At 33.0% G+C, this 16518-nt stretch overlaps 1 pseudogene; it reads right to left on the minus strand.

Moving 5' to 3' along the window:
• Nucleotides 1-4662: 4662 nt before the first annotated feature.
• LOC114396888 lies at nt 4663-16088 on the minus strand (annotated as a pseudogene).
• Nucleotides 16089-16518: the final 430 nt, after the last annotated feature.

A 16518-nucleotide genomic window follows, 5' to 3' on the forward strand; every position in this document is an offset into this window, starting at 1 on the left:
GGTTAAAGAGTTTAAGCATCTCCGAGGGGATGTCTTAGGATCTTTAATTCATCCATGATCAGTGTACTTGATGGTGCCCATGTTTCATACGTTGGATGTTGTGTATGTTCGTGGGGGGGGGGGGTGTATTGACCTTGCCGAATGTCCCTGGTGGGGGAAAATAGAGTGGTTAAAGAGTTTAAACATCTCTGAGGGGATGTTTAGGATCTTTAATTCATCCATGGTCTTTGTACTTAATGGTGCTCACGTTCATACGTCGTATGTTGTGTATGTTCATGGGGGGTGCATTGACCTTGTCGAATGTCCTTGGTGGGGGAAAAATAGAGTGGTTAAAGAGTTTAAACATCTCTGAGGGGATGTTTAGGATCTTTAATTCATCCATGGTCTTTGCACTTGATGGTGCCCATGTTTCATGCCTCATATGACACGGGAAATAGTATAAACTATGGCAGTATGTACTTGTAGTTCCTTGTGAGGAGGACGACTTGTACTAAGGGGGTGTCACCCGATTTAGGAACTCCCTTGTGGCCCAGGCTGATCACCGTGAGGGAGAGTTACGGTGCATGACAGGGTGGCCTCGACACTTATTGCATAGTTTCCCTAAGTGAGGTGTCCTGGGGACACGCTTAGGCTATTTCCTTGAGAATGGTACGGTACCACATTGCATCTAAGAGTTGAGGTCAGGTGCATGCATCATACTGAGCAACGATTGATGGGATCCATGGATGAATAATGACTAATTGTTGAGTGCGTGTGGATTAATGAATGTATGTGTATTCTTATGATAATTGTTAATGTGTTTCTTCTAATTGTGATCGTTTGGTTTTTGTGTTAATTCTTTTTATAATGAACTTACCCTTGCAATTTTGTATCGTGTGGTTGATACCTGTGATGATCGCGAACCTTGTTCGTGGGAGCAAAATGACAGTAGTAGGGTGCAGGAAGTGAGACTCTGTTGAGGAGCCACCAAGCCGACGTGATGATGTTGGGATTATTTTGGGAAAGAGTTGTGTTTTGTTAATCAACTTCTCCATAGTTGGTCCATGATTCTTTTGTTGAACTAAAGATGTAAATGATAGAGTTAATTACATGTATGAACAAGTTTAATTTCCATTATGTGTATGACGTGTACTGAGTTACTATTCCTATATGTATATGTATTCACTTATTAAGTAATGGTGTGTTGTTTGGTGAATGTATGTCGAGACAAAAAAAATTACTTCCATTTTTTTCATTAGCAAATTTACGGAGTTTTTATCTAAAATTTGAAATTTAGAGTGGTGATATCATAGTGACAAGGCAGGTCAGGACACTCCCCCAATTGCATAGTGAGAGCCTCTCAATAATCGCATACTTCAAAGTTTTGGTCCTACACATATGCAAGACTTTTGATACTGAGTTTTGTTGATTTTTATTTTCACTTTTGTGATATATTTATTTTTCTGATGCGTAGATTTTCCCATTGTAAAAAATAATTCTGCTAAAAAATATTCAAAAGATAGATGCAAAATTATGAAAAGAGGGTAGACACTGCAAAAACACAATATAACTTGAAAAGAAGAAGGAGATTAGCAGAGAGGTGCATCCAAATGATGGTATGTAAACAATTTATATTTCTTCATATGCAAATTATTTTTTGTATTAAATTGAAATTCAAATTAGTCATTGGAATTTAAATTCAAATCTAATAGACATAAGTGTTTGATTTGTGTCCTTTTCTTTAATATTGACATTTTATAAGCTAGAAACCAAATGCACAGACACGCACACACACTTGTGTGAAAGTTGATCTATTAGTGTTTTATATAATTTTAAGTAAATGTGAACTTTTGTTAGGCTTAATTAATAAGGTTGATGAATTTGTGTCTTCGGAATGTTCCTTTGTTTAAATAATCACATTTTCTCACTTTAGGGATACAAGTATACATTTTAAAATATATTGTTAGTCTTTGGGTGATAGCAACAGAACATGGTTCTAGAGAAAAATAAGCATAAGAGTCAGAGGTATAACTCAAAGGCATCAGATCAACATTTGAACGTGTATCACCCAAAAATTTAAAATACACTAATTTTAACAAATAAAGTCATTATATATTTTTGTTAATTTATTTATCTCCATATTTGTTAATGTATACACATGCTTATTATATATGTTGCTTCAAGAAATTTATTTCACCTCCAAGAGTTCAAGGAGTTGATTATGAATATCACAATTTTTTCTCAATATTAAGATAATTGACCAAACAGACGTTTCATAAATTCTAATAATAGGTCCAAATGTAGCAACACAACTTTATCTCTTCTAAGGACATTATACAATCATGGTTACTTAAGACCCGCTTTCCTCTTTTAGAAGAGAATGTTCTTAATATAGACTTGCAACTACAATCTACAAGGATTTTTTTTTCTAACTCAACTTTTTATAGTTAAACAATGTTTTTCACAATTTATGAATAAATTTTAACTTAAATAAGATATGATTAATTATTCATTGCATACAGGTAAAAAAAAAAGACTTCAAGAAGTTGGTTATGAATATCACAATCTTTTTCCAATATTAAGATAATTGACCAACATGACAGAGGTCTTGGAGATGTTTGACCATTTGGTTAGCCATCAACATAAGCATAAAGAGGAAGAGTAGTTGTGAGAATAATTTGATGGAACACCTGTTTCAAGTGATTAATCTCTTCTCATCTTGTAGCTATTTGATATAGTTTAATTTTTTTATATAATAATGCAAATAAATTATTTAAATAATATTTAACTATAGTGAGCAGTTGAGTGTCAATTGTTTATCCCCTATTTTCATAGCAAGGTGATGTGCATTATATTATATTTTACCATGACAACCTAACCATGATTAGCATGACACAAAACTTGCATAAATGTTACTTTTAAATGAATATACAATATCATGGGTGTGCTAGCTAATATGATCTAATTTTAATATTTTGGCATGATACTTCATGAGTGGCTGATGTTCAACTGTTGGTTTGGCCTATTGGTCTTCCACTACCCTATGTCAAACATGAATTTATGATTATTTAGTAACTTTAGGAATATATGCTATGTTAAAGGTGAATTTATGATTATTTTGTAACTTTGTCTATAATTTAATTTGGACTCAAGCATGCTCTATAATTGATTAGTGTGTAACGGAAGTGTGTAGCAGTCACTTTGTTTATAATTAGTATTAATGCTATCATAACATTAGACCATGTTGTATGCAACTTAGTATCCATGCTCCTTCTCTTTTCTTTTTGTTTTTGTTCTAACAAAATACGTATATGAAAACTAAAACATTTTCCAGCACATCTACCACCATGGATATCAAGTTAATCACCTAGAGTAGCCTGGATTTTGGCTCAAGCTCCTACTATAACTCTTGCTTATGCTATAACTCCTACTTCTGATGCGGCTTCTTGATGCATAAGGTGATCTACAATCCTATACTTTCTATCCCTTGGTGAGATTAACCTAAATCATAATAAAGGTGAGTATAAACACTGTAGATCATCAAAAATGAAATTTTAGCTAATGTAATAACAAACCTGTAATGTCACCTTTGTCTTGGAGGACAATAGTCTCGATTAGGTATCACCTAGAAATTTAAAATACGCTAATTTTAACAAATAAAGTCATTATATATTTTTGTTAATTTATTTATCTCCATATTTGTTAATGTATACACATGCTTATTATATATGTTGCTTCATGAAATTTCATTATTACCTCCTTAATTTCATAAATTCTAATAATAGGTCAAAATGTAGCAACACAACTTTGTCTCTTCCAACAAGTCAAAAGGTGCATCTTTATCATTTGATGAAGAAGTTTATGAAATCTCACAAAAAAAAGGCAAATGAAGAAGATGACACAACTCAAAGTCCAAAGCTACAACTATCCAAGTCAAAAGATGCATCTTCATCATCAAAAGAAGAAGGAAGTCCATTAAAGAAAAATGTGGAAAAAAAAATATGTCATAAGTAAAAGCTCCAAGCATCCAAGAAGTCAAAAGATACATCATCATCAAATGAAGTTTATTCAATCTCATAAAGTTCATTAAGGAGAAATGTCAATAAACAAATTGTTCTAATATCCTCTGATGATGAAGAGTCAATCTTATTTCAAAATTTAAAAAGAAGCACATCAAAGAAAACAAAATTCAACAACAGGTCGTCAGTAAAAAGGAAATAAATACAAAAAGTCTATTTAAACAAATAATTTTTGGAGTTTTATTATCATAATTTTTATGTGTTTTAACATTATGGTTGACTATTTTTATTTCATTATATATATTTCACATTATGTGTTTTAACGTTATGTGTTTTATTATGTCAATTTCACTTTATTCTTATATTACTCTTATAATATTTATGCATAACACTTACTTTTACCTTCATGTTACTTAACTTTAGTTGAACGGTCATACTTTAATTTTAAAATATTTTCTTATAAATATATGGATAAATATAAATTATCTTAATTTATACATATTTTTTTGACTCATTTAACCGTCAATGATATAAAATATCATTAATAATTATATTTTTAATTTTTATTTATCAATCAAATTATTTATTTAAATATTTTTTAAATTATTTATAAACCCGTACATCGCGTGGGTCTATCTAGTTTACCTAACAAGAATACCTAATCATGTTTGAAATTACCCTTTGCATTTACATCAGTAAATAAACTAGCAAGTGAATCCCCCATGTCATCCTTTGTTTGGCTACTTCAATTTCCCATGAAGTTGAATGTCTTAACATTAGTAGTTAAGATTTGTGTCGCGTTAGTGTAGGATTCTTGATTGAGACAAATGCCACCTTCTTCGAACAAGAATGAAGTTTATCAATGGTAAAGATTTGTTTATGGAGGCTTTCATGATGCCTTGATTTTCTTCTTCCTCATTATATGTAGTCTCCTTATCATCAATATGTGATCAGCCAGTCAACAAATCAGTACTCATCATTGATATGACAGGGATCTTCTTTGGCAGCGACATCTGCTTCTACTCTCTTTGGGACAAACTGATCATCTGCACAAGACAATTTACCAAGACTTGGTTAAAACTAATGACACCAACAAATTCCAAGTTAACTTTGGATATAAAATGATGTCACAAGTAAAGGTGAGAGAAAGTATTTCTTTTTTTTTTTTGCAAAGCAACAAGGCCAGATCCTGAAAAGCAATTTATTTATGTGGTTTGTATTCAACTTAATGCATACAAATCAGTAATCACTTGCAAAAACTGTCAACCGTTGATATGCCTATTTTTAATCCTAATTAAAAGCTAGAACTCTGGAAACCAAAGTATAACAACGCTGACAAGATCAAATTAATAACAACAAACAATAATAGTCTTATCCCATTAGATGAGGTCAATCAACATGGATCAAATGATGCCATTGAACTCGGTTAAAAATCAAATTCTAATGGATATTACTCATAATGAGATCCCTTATAATAATTTCTTCCAGTGTTCTTGGATGACAAGATCAATTCAATCAAAATAATTAGTTTTATGTTGCATTTAACAACATTGGAATGTTTGAGATCCAAAGATCACAGAAACAACTAAAAGAATAGGATATTGGCTCCCAATTGTACTCAACAAGTGATTGAGTTTGGTACTATGGGCCCGTTTGGATGTGGCTCAGAAGATCTTTTATAATCTTATCTACTGAAAAAAGATCTTTTTTATTTTTTAAGAGTGTTTGGTTATTATTTTTTTTTAGCTTTTACAAAAGCAAAAGCTCTCAGTAGATCTTTCTCTTAAGCTCTGATTTCCAGCTTCTCAAATCTCCTTTTCGGGAAGCTGATCCCAAAATAAGGCTTGGACAATAATGTCCTCAAGAAAATTTCAAAATGACAAGCATACCCTCCTCATTTTTCTGAACCCTAAAATTTTCTCTCGTTCCTGAGAACGACCGTGCTGTGCCTTCCTCGAAATTTTTCTCCCATGCTTCCGATCTCCTTCGTCATCTCTTTCGATCATCCTTGGTCATCTCTTCCGATCATCCTTCATCATTTTTTCTTCTTCCTTTGTTAGCATCACAGGTTTTTTTCTTCGTCATTCTTTTTCTTCTTCCTTCGTCACATTTTCTTCTTCCTTTGTATGCTTTTGTTTGTTTCGTTAAGCTTGTGAAATGTCTCTCAATCAAGTTCCTGTGAAAAGAAAGAAAGCAGAATGGTGTGATAAAAATACTGAGATTATGTTGAAAGTGTGCATAGAAGAGGTGAATGCTGGAAATAAACCTCACAACCACTTCACTAAGCTTGGTTGGGCAAATATTGCAGAAAAGTTCAATAAGGCAACAAATTTGAGATATGAATATAAGCAATTCAGAAATAGGTGGGATTCTTTGAAAAAGGAATGACAATTATGGGCTAAGCTTATTGGGAAGGACACAGGTCTTGGCTACGATGGGGAGAAGAAAACCATTGCAGCTAGTGATGAATGGTGGGAAGCCAAAATTCAGGTATGTGTTATTCAACGAAAACCATTGCAGCCTTCTTTTGTTCTTTTGTTTTTTATGTGTGATTCTTGATTTTGATTTTGATTTTTATGTGTGATTCTTGATTTTGATTTTTATGTGTTATTCAACGAAAACCATTGCAACCAGTGTAATGACAAGAAAACTGAGGTAGAACCAACCTCGCCTATTATTTATTCTGATTTTTGTTAAATAGACATACATATCATTGAAGAATAGTTGCTCAATATACTAGTGCTGGAACTTACACTTTTGTCAGTTTGGGAATAAATAGAAGGGTATATTCAATTTTCTAACTGTGATTTCTTTGCCTGAATGTGTATGCAAGGACAAAACAGAAGAAGCAAGTAAAATCAAATATATTTGACTGATGAATTGTCTATATGACTTATGAACTAATCAGCAAAATGATTGGATAAGTAAACTATTTTCTCCTCTTGAAATCCTCATCCGAATCCACACTCTTGAGTCTTCTGTGTTCCACAATCCAGAAGAATGAAGTGAAATTTATTGTATTAAACTTCAATTGTTTTCTGATTGAGAGTTGTGTATCTCCATCTCTCCTTCTCCACAAAATCAGCATCAAGGAACCTGGCAACAAAAGTCCATAGTTTATATACATCTTTAAAATTAGCCAGGAAGCTTAATGCAGCAGTAACCACAGTTACTCCTAGCTCATCTCTATCTTTCTTCTTGTTGGTGGTAACTCCTTGGACTCTTCCTTCTTTGGTCTGTAGAACTTTCCCCTTGTCTTCTTCATACTTATCTGCAAACCAAACATGATGGAGAAATCCATAGCTGAGAGATATATTGTTCCTATCAGCAAGCTTCTGTACAAGGACAGGCTCAACCTTTTCACCTTTCCAATCAAACACATTGAAAGCCAAAGCAGGTCCCCTATCAAATTTCACCTTAGGACCATAAATCTTGACTAGGGGAACCCCTTCTGCATTAGGGTGCTTCAGCTTCATCATGGAGTTCACCAGCCAATTTATAAGGTACCTCGTTCTATTGGTGATCATTATCAATCCCAAAGAGTCCACTTGATCCAAACATCTGCACTCAATGTTAAACCCCCCATTCTCACCACTATCTTGTGCTTTCTTACTTTGAAGGCTCTCAACTGGTCCTTTTGCTTCCACACTTCCAGAACCTTCTTTTGGTTTTGCAGGTGCTGCTATGTGCCTTGGCTCCTCTCTTCTCTGAGCAACTAATCATTGCTTCCACTGCCTCATTCTCATAGTCATAAACTGTCAGAAGCTTCTTGCTAGATTGGAATGGATATGAGTCTGCCACAAGCTTGAAAGCTGAGGTTCTGTTTGCTGTGAAAACCATGTAGTCATTGTCAGAAATGTTGAGGAACTTCATTATTCTTCTCCTCATTGCAGACTCAAATGCATCGCACAAGACTAAGGATATTCCCAGCACATCCTCTGGTCAACAAAGAAAGTGGTCCATCCTCTGCCTTTAGTCTCACAGCTAATGCACTTTTACTGTGAGATTGGTACCACAGATTTTTCTTCTGAAACTCCATGCATTTAATTTTAATCAGCAAACATGTCTCTGCATAAACAGAACAAGCAATGAAATGTGAGTCTGTGACAGAAAATTCCATCCATGTGAAAGGCATAACTCTTCTCTATTCCTTTTCTAAGTTAAGAATATGCTGGCAGTGAATACCTATTCCAGAACTATGTCCATTCTCAATGTCATGGTTGAAAAATCAATCCCCCCCCTTTTTTTTTTCACAAGTGACGCATTACCAAATTCTGAAATGACAAGTCTAATGATATTGTGATCTGCTTTCAAAAATCAATGTGATCTTCCCATTCAAATGACTAAATGTATTAGTGATTGCTGAGATCATATGGCTTGTGTAGTATACTGAGTAACTAGTGCAGTTGACACTTTGAAATTCCATTTAGAAATTGAAATTTAGATGCAAGTTGTTTAAGTTCTTTTCGTGCTATTGTCTAATTAGAATTGGAATTTAGATTATTGAAATTAAATTCTAATTCTGATTTGAAAATAATAGTAAAGATATTCAAGAAACTGCGTCTAAATTTTGTGGACAGTGTCACAGTGATATGGTGTTTTATGTGGGTGTTTAATTTTTCGTATAAGAGAGGTCAGGCGTGCCTTATGTTATGTATGTGTATATCTTAGGTCTAAGAGCATTGTTAGTTTAGGTGAAAGAATAAGATGAAGACCGTTCTGTTTGATGTTATTGAATTTAGCAATACCATCAAGCACCAGCTCAGGAGATTAGAACGTAGTTCTATGCTACTATATTTGAAAAATGTGAACTCCTGTACCTTTTTTGTGTTCATTGTTCATATAAGTCAAAGATTGCATCTTGCTGCTTGTAGCAAGAACCAGCACAGGGTTCACACTGAGTCCATGTAAGATCACTACCTGTGTCAAAAATGAGTGACAAGTCCCTCTTGGGTGTACCAAGACCAACAACAAAATAGTTTCCAGACCCAAAATGGCTATCAGACTTGGTGGGTAGGGTAGTTGAATCCAATTCCTTCACACTATTTTCTCGACCCAAATTCTTAGAGAGCCTGGAGTGAATATACTTTACCCTTTCATTGTCTAGGTTCATAATATCATCGTGTGATATTGTAGCCTCTGCATTGCCATTATGATGAAGTCTGAAAGGTTGAGCCGTTCAGGTGCTTAACACATTTTAAGGAAATGCAAACTTGCTTATGCTCATAAAAAAGACAGGTCTAAGGGTGCAGGTTTCCCTGTAAAGTTCTCATCATTGTCATAAAGTTTTTTTTTTAAAATTTAAAAATAACAAATAATAATAATTTAAATCCTTTCTCCTTCGCCATCTCTCATTTCTACCTTCTACAGCTCTGCAACATGATGTCTAATCTAAATGGTGTAGGTATAGCTAATTAGTTATAGGTATATATGAGTTGGCTCACCACCTCTCCTTTCTCTGTTTTGCCTCTGTAAGCTATTACATTGTTATTTGTATCTTTCCAATAGTTAAATGTTAATACAACGATTTGATTGATAATTGATTTATCATGTCTAGTGTGATAGTGTCGATAGTGGGATTGAATTATTCATAACTAACAAAGTTCAAGTCCTTTTTTAATATTTTATAAATAGGAAATCTAAAATTAACGTATTAGCAATTAAGCATACGTTTAACTATTTCTTACCATATTATATGAAATCAAACAAAATATGAATGCCTTGCTGTTACTTGTGGTACGTAGGCCAATAAGACCTTCCAAGCTGTAGAAGCTGTTTCCTTTTTTTCTTCAGTAGCACTCTTTGGTTCCAATCCTGTTATCCTCCTAAGCAGATTTCAGAAAAGTATTATAAATGTTAAACACGTTATAGAAAACTTTAAATATTATATTACTTTAAATGTTAAACACGTTATAGAAAACTTTATTAATAGAAATGAAAGAAATTTTATAAACTTTATTAATAGAAATGAAAGAAATTTATTATAAATGTTAAACACGTTATAGAAAACACGTTATAGAAAACTTTAAATTAATAAAAAGTTTATTACATTTATTGTTGCACCTAATTAAATTATTTTGCTTACTTGTACTGACTAGTGACTCCTCTCCATTTCTTATTCTTTTGTTCTTTTGCTCAATTCAACTTGTCATTTTTTTTAATAGTGATTATTCGTGATAACACTTGAAGGTCACCAAATTGATTATCTAAATAGGCACAAATACTGCAGAACACAAGTTTTGTCAGCTAGAAAGTTGGTTTTGCTTAATTTAAATTATATAGGAATGTCAACCTTACCAAATATATTATAATGAGATTGATTTTTATCTCTTAATTCTCATGCTAAATATATATTATAATTCTTATTTTTTATTTTATAGGAGGATCCTGAAGTAGCAAAGTTTAGAGAGCAATGCCTCAAATTTTTACCTGAGATGGAATTCCTTTTTAAAGGTACTATTGCTACTGGTTTTGCAGCATATGCACCATCTGAAGATTCAAGACAATATGAAGGATTCAACACAAGAACAGAAGAGACAAATGATAACATTGATGATAACACTGACATGGAAGTGAATGAGCCTGAGATAGACACGACAACTCAGAACACGTCTTTGGCAAAGGAAAATGGACAGAGGAAGAGAGGAAGAGAGGGTGATAAAAGAATTGGGGTTGCTGCCAAGCTTTCCTCACAATTAGATCGTATTATTCAAACATTTAAATCTAGTGTATCTGCTCAAGACCCAACTAGCATTACTACATGTGTAGCAAAGTTGAAAGATCTACCAGGACTTGAGCGTGGGAGTCAACTATTTTACAAAGCCACTAAACTTATGAAAAAAAGGGCAAACAGGATCACCTTTGTTGCTTTAGAAGAGCCTGAGCTACAACTTGGATGGATCAAGTCTGAAACTTAAGCACAAATTCCTTAGTTTCTCCTCTATTTGATATCATTGACACTTGCTAGTTTTGCTTGGTTATGAACCTTGGTTGTGTTATGGATCTTAATTTTTAATTTCAGTTATGTCATGGATCTTTGATTTTAATTTTGGTTATGTTATGGATATTAGTTATGGTTTGGCTCTTGATTTTTTTATTTTCAGTTGTGTTATGATTTTTTTTTCCTTCTACAGGATGTCTTCATCATTATCATCAAATGACTCGTCACTATCATCAAATGACTCTTCATCTGACGATGGCGATCACATTACGAAGAACAAAGTGTTGATGTTTGCTGTAGCTAATGTTACCAATTACTTCATGAAATATGTTGTGAAAAATCCATGTAGAGATTCAAGCATGACAGGCCATCGTTGGGTATTTGAAATTCTAAATGGTCATCCAATACGTTGTTATCAGATGTTTAGAATGAAGAAACTTGTCTTTCTTGAATTATGTGATATCTTGGAAACCAAGTACAACTTAAAGAAAACTCGAAATGTCAGCATTTATGAGCAAGTTGGCTTGTTTTTATACATGTTGAGTCAACCAGGTTCTGTTCGTAATTGTGAGGAAAGATTTAAACATTCAGGTGAAACAATATCTAGACATTTCCATAATGTCTTAGAAGCTGTGTGTATGTTTGCAAAGGATATAATTAAGCCTGTTGATCCATCATTTAGGGATACTCCTGATGAGATTCTAAAAGATGCCAGATATCACCCTTACTTTAGGGATTGTATTGGTGTAATAGATGGTACTCACATACGAGTTTGTGTTCCCTCTCATCTACAAGGAGTCTATATTGGTCGGAAAGGCTACACTACCACTAATGTCATGGCTGTTTGTGACTTTAGCATGTGTTTCACTTTTGTTTGGGCAGGTTGGGAAGGTTCTGCACATGATACTAAGATATTTATGGAGGCTTTACGTAATCCTGCATTGCATTTTCCACATCCTCCTTAAGGTACTTAAAATTTATATATTATAAATATGTATCTTTATAATTTTGTGCCCTAACATGCTCTATTGTTTTATTCTTTAGGTAAATATTATCTTGTTGATTCTGGTTACCCTACTTTTATGGGTTTTCTAGGACCGTACAAGAAAACTAGGTATCATCTCCCGCAATTTAGAATTGGGCCTAGAATCAAGGGAAGAGTTGAAGTTTTTAATTATTATCATTCCAGTCTTCGAAGTACAATTGAATGTGCATTTGGTTTATGTAAAGCAAGATGGAAGATATTGGGTAATATGCCACCTTTTGCTTTGAAGACACAAAACCAAATCATTGTTGCTTGCATGGCTATACATAACTTCATTCAAAGAAATGACAAGAGTGATGGAGAATTTGATTCGCTAGATGAAGATAATGAAGATATAGATAGTGATGAGGATGAAAGTGAAGTTGGTCCTAGTACTATAACATGGGAAGAACCGGATGCTCAAAGTACTCTACAAATGGAACGATTTAGAGAATCTATGAAGAATATGTTTCCAACACGTATTTAATTTCTTTATTTTTTAATACTACAAGGTTGCATGTTTATGGTATGGGTACATTTGAACAATTTTATATTGAAAGACATTATTGATCGTATTATTACCAGGTTAATGATATTTTATATTTTGTTATAAATTATAATTACATAGATAATAATTAAATTATAAACTAGAATGTATGTGACAACATTACTAAAACAATAAATTAATTAGATTTTAAATACGAAAAGTAATTATGTAGAAAGGCGTATAATTATATTTTTATGAGATACATTTATTTTATTTTTATAAAAATAATTATTTTTTAATCAAAATTTCTAGAAAATATATAACAATATTTTAAATATAATGATAAAGTTAAAATATTTTTATAAATGAAATAGAAGAAAAAAATAATTTTTATTATTTTTAATAATATTTAATTATTTAAGGCATTTAATAATTATATAATAATGTTTAAGTATTTAATTTTTAGTTTTAATAATGTCAAAGCATATAATATCCTTTTTGGTAATTTTAATTATGCAAAAGATCTTCTACAATTTCATCCAAACACCATATTAATTTAAATAAGCATTTAAGAGTTTATCATCCAAACATCAAATTAACTTATGTAAAAGTAACTTTTCAGATAAGAGCTTCTTGAATAAGTTCTTTCTCTATAAGATCTTTTACAATAATGCATCCAAACAGACCCTATATAAAATTGTTGAGTCCAAACATATAGTAATATGAAAAAGACAAAATGGTTAGCAGTACATTTTTTATAGAGCAGTTAAATTGCTATAAACTGAACTACCCAGCATAAAATTAAATATTAAAATTAATAAGACTTGGAGAATATGAACAGCAGACACAAGCACACCATTCTTAACCCCCAAGAAAAGACACGATACAATTATAATTAACATTTGATGTTTGGACAGAGACGTTTCACCAGAGTCTACAGCTTGACTTTCATTCACCGTTCTATGCTTCCTCTCAAGTAATATAAACACATTCTAATGTAACAAAATCATCACTAACAGGGTAAAAATCTCTAAAAACCTGAATCAATAGTATACACACACATATATATGACATAATATATTAGTATGTAGAAATTAGAATATCACTTTTGAATCATATCCATGTTTATGCATAAATACGTATACAATAGAGATTTATGTAACAAACCTCAGTTCCATTGTCAGTTATTTTTATTGATTGCTTCTTTATAGCGAGGGAAGAAACCATGTTGAACAATGAAACAACATCAAGTAATATCTGCATAGGGAAAAAGAAGGATTGAGTAACTAAACCAATAGAGCTACAAGATTAATTTACAATCACGTAGATATACTATTTACATCTTATAGTTATCTAATGCCATCCTAATAATATCACTTTTACATTGCACCTAATTTAAAACAACTCCAGCATCAGTGTTCTGTTGGACAAGTGGAGCCAAAAATTTAAGAGGGGATGAATTAAGTTTCAAAATTTTTCTACAACAAAATTTTAACCCCCATTTTAAAATGATAGACTCAGAATGTAACAGAAGAAACAACAATATATCAATTTAATGATGTTCTTTAAACGTGCAAGATAAAATTGATTGCAATAAAATAAATAAGATAAGGGAAGAGTCGATTTATACTGGTTCGGCCACTTTCTGTGTCTACGTCCAATCCTTAAGCAACCTACTTGAGATTTTTCACTATCTCTGTAAATCCTTTATAGACTTTGAACACACCTTGAGATTCCTCACCCTTGTGTTCAAGATTCTCCAAGAGACAACCAGTCTCTTGATTACAATTCTCCAAAAGACAACCAGTCTCTTGATTACAACTGACTTTCTAAGATGAACAGAAAGATTTATCTCCTTTAGAGTGAATGATACAAATTGAAGTTCCTAGAGGAATTTCTCTCTTTTAGAGATCATAATACAATTTGAAGTTCCTGGATGAATTCTCAATAGATTTGCAAGTGGTTGTCCAAGAGTTGTTGAGAGAGCATTTGACAATTAAGTTCTCTTAGAATATCTCTCTCTTACTTTTCAAAGTTAGATACACATATATATAGGTCTTTCGTGTCTTTTCAAAATGGTTTGAAGAGATGTGTCTTTTCAAAAAAAAATTTCTAAAATTTTTCACTGTAATCGATTACAAGTTTCTGGTAATCGATTACACAGTTATATTTTGAAAGGTCATGACTTTTTAAATTGAATTTCAGGAGTTCCGGTAATCGATTACACATCAATGGTAATCGATTACAACTTTTAAATTCAAATTTCAAAACCCTTCAAAAAGCTTATTTTTAAAATTATCTTCTGGTAATCAATTACACTATCTGGTAATCGATTACCAAAACCTTGGATGTTGGAAATAATGTGTTTTGAGGAAAAAGTTTGATCATGAATTAATCTTGAAGCAATGCTTGTTTGTTGAAGCAACCTTGTATTAATCTTGAAACAATGTTTAACCTTTGAATGTCTGTTGAAGTAATCTTGAAAGCAACCTTGTTTGATTATTCTTTGACATCATCAAAATCATGTATTTATACATTCACATGTTCCACATTAAATAAATTCCAACTTGATTAAAAATGATACAACCTGGATTAAATATAATTTGTAAACTCAAGAAACTTACTTGTTGAATTAGAACTCGGAGACGTGCAAGTAAAGCCATAATTGTCACAGAAAATCCCATAAAAAAGATTGAGCAAACAATACTAATACCTCACTATTAAATAGTCAAGGAAAGAACTTTGATGTAGCATTGTTAAACAGATTACTCAAAATGTTCATGAAGAATACTACAGCCACTACCGACAGTAACAATGATAAAAAATTTCCAAGGGTTTGTATATTCTACTTTTCCAAAGTATAAAGTAAAATAATGATCCGTGGATGAAATAACAGAGCAAGATATCACATTAACAATAACCAATCATAACTTGAAAAGGGCCTCCATGTTTCAATGAAGATCGATCTCTTTGTAGAGCATCGAAATCAACATATTTTAGGACTTTAGAAAGGAAAGGGAAGAAGACGACATCAAAGTTGGCAAGTGCGAACTAAGAAGTCCATGTTTCAATGAAGATCAATATCAACCAACAGACATGCAAAGGGAAAAATATCAACATAAATGAGTAACAAAAAGATAGACCACAAAAAAAAAATTCCAACATAAAATTATTATATAGAATTTGTGTATGCAAGCAAACTCCTAATGTTCACTACTACAAAATATAGATTTAACATCACACGATTAACATCAGCTTTTCTCAAAACTGATGTTAACTACTTGATATTAACATTAGTTATTTAAATCAATGAACTAGTGAGGTAAACACAGCTTCAAGATGATCGAGGTGGGTGGCGAACGACGGACTATATACCAATATGTTGTCGAATAAGACCGCGAAAAATTTATGGAGGAATGGCCGGAGTAACTCATTCATTGTTTCTTGGAAGGTGGATGGAGCATTGGTCAGGCCAAATGGCATGACCTTAAACTCATAGTGGCCATGGTGGGTGCGGAACACCGTCTTTGGGATGTCGTCCTCGTGCATCCTGATTTGATGGAACCCCTGCCGGAGGTCCAGCTTTGAGAACCATGAAGCTTTGCCGATTTCATCTAAGAGTTCATCAACAGTAGGCATTGGAAACCTATCCTTAATGGTTATGGCGTTCAGTGCTCGATAATCGACACAGTAGCGCCAGCTCTGTCCTTCTTCTTTACTAATAATACCAGAGAAGAAAAAGGGTTGTGGCTTGGGCAGATGAGATTAGCGTCGAGCATGGCGGTGACTTGGCATTCCAACTCATTTTTCTGGGAATATGGGTACCTCTAAGAACGCACGTTCACTGGGCTAGAATTGGGAAGGAGATGGATGCGGTGGGTGATGTTGCGGGGAGGGGGAAGCTGGTTGGGTTCGTGAAATAGGGAGGAGTAGCGCTAAAGAAGAAGGTCGAGTAGTGGGGGGTTATGTTTTGTAAGTAGGGGTGTGGGTGGAGTAGAGGAAGGGTAAACAAGGAAAGTGGGTTGTGGGTCAGGTACGTGGGTGAGGTGGTAAAGAGCAGAAATGTCGT

Source organism: Glycine soja, chromosome 18 (assembly GCF_004193775.1).
Source record: "Glycine soja cultivar W05 chromosome 18, ASM419377v2, whole genome shotgun sequence".
NCBI lineage: Eukaryota > Viridiplantae > Streptophyta > Magnoliopsida > Fabales > Fabaceae > Glycine > Glycine soja.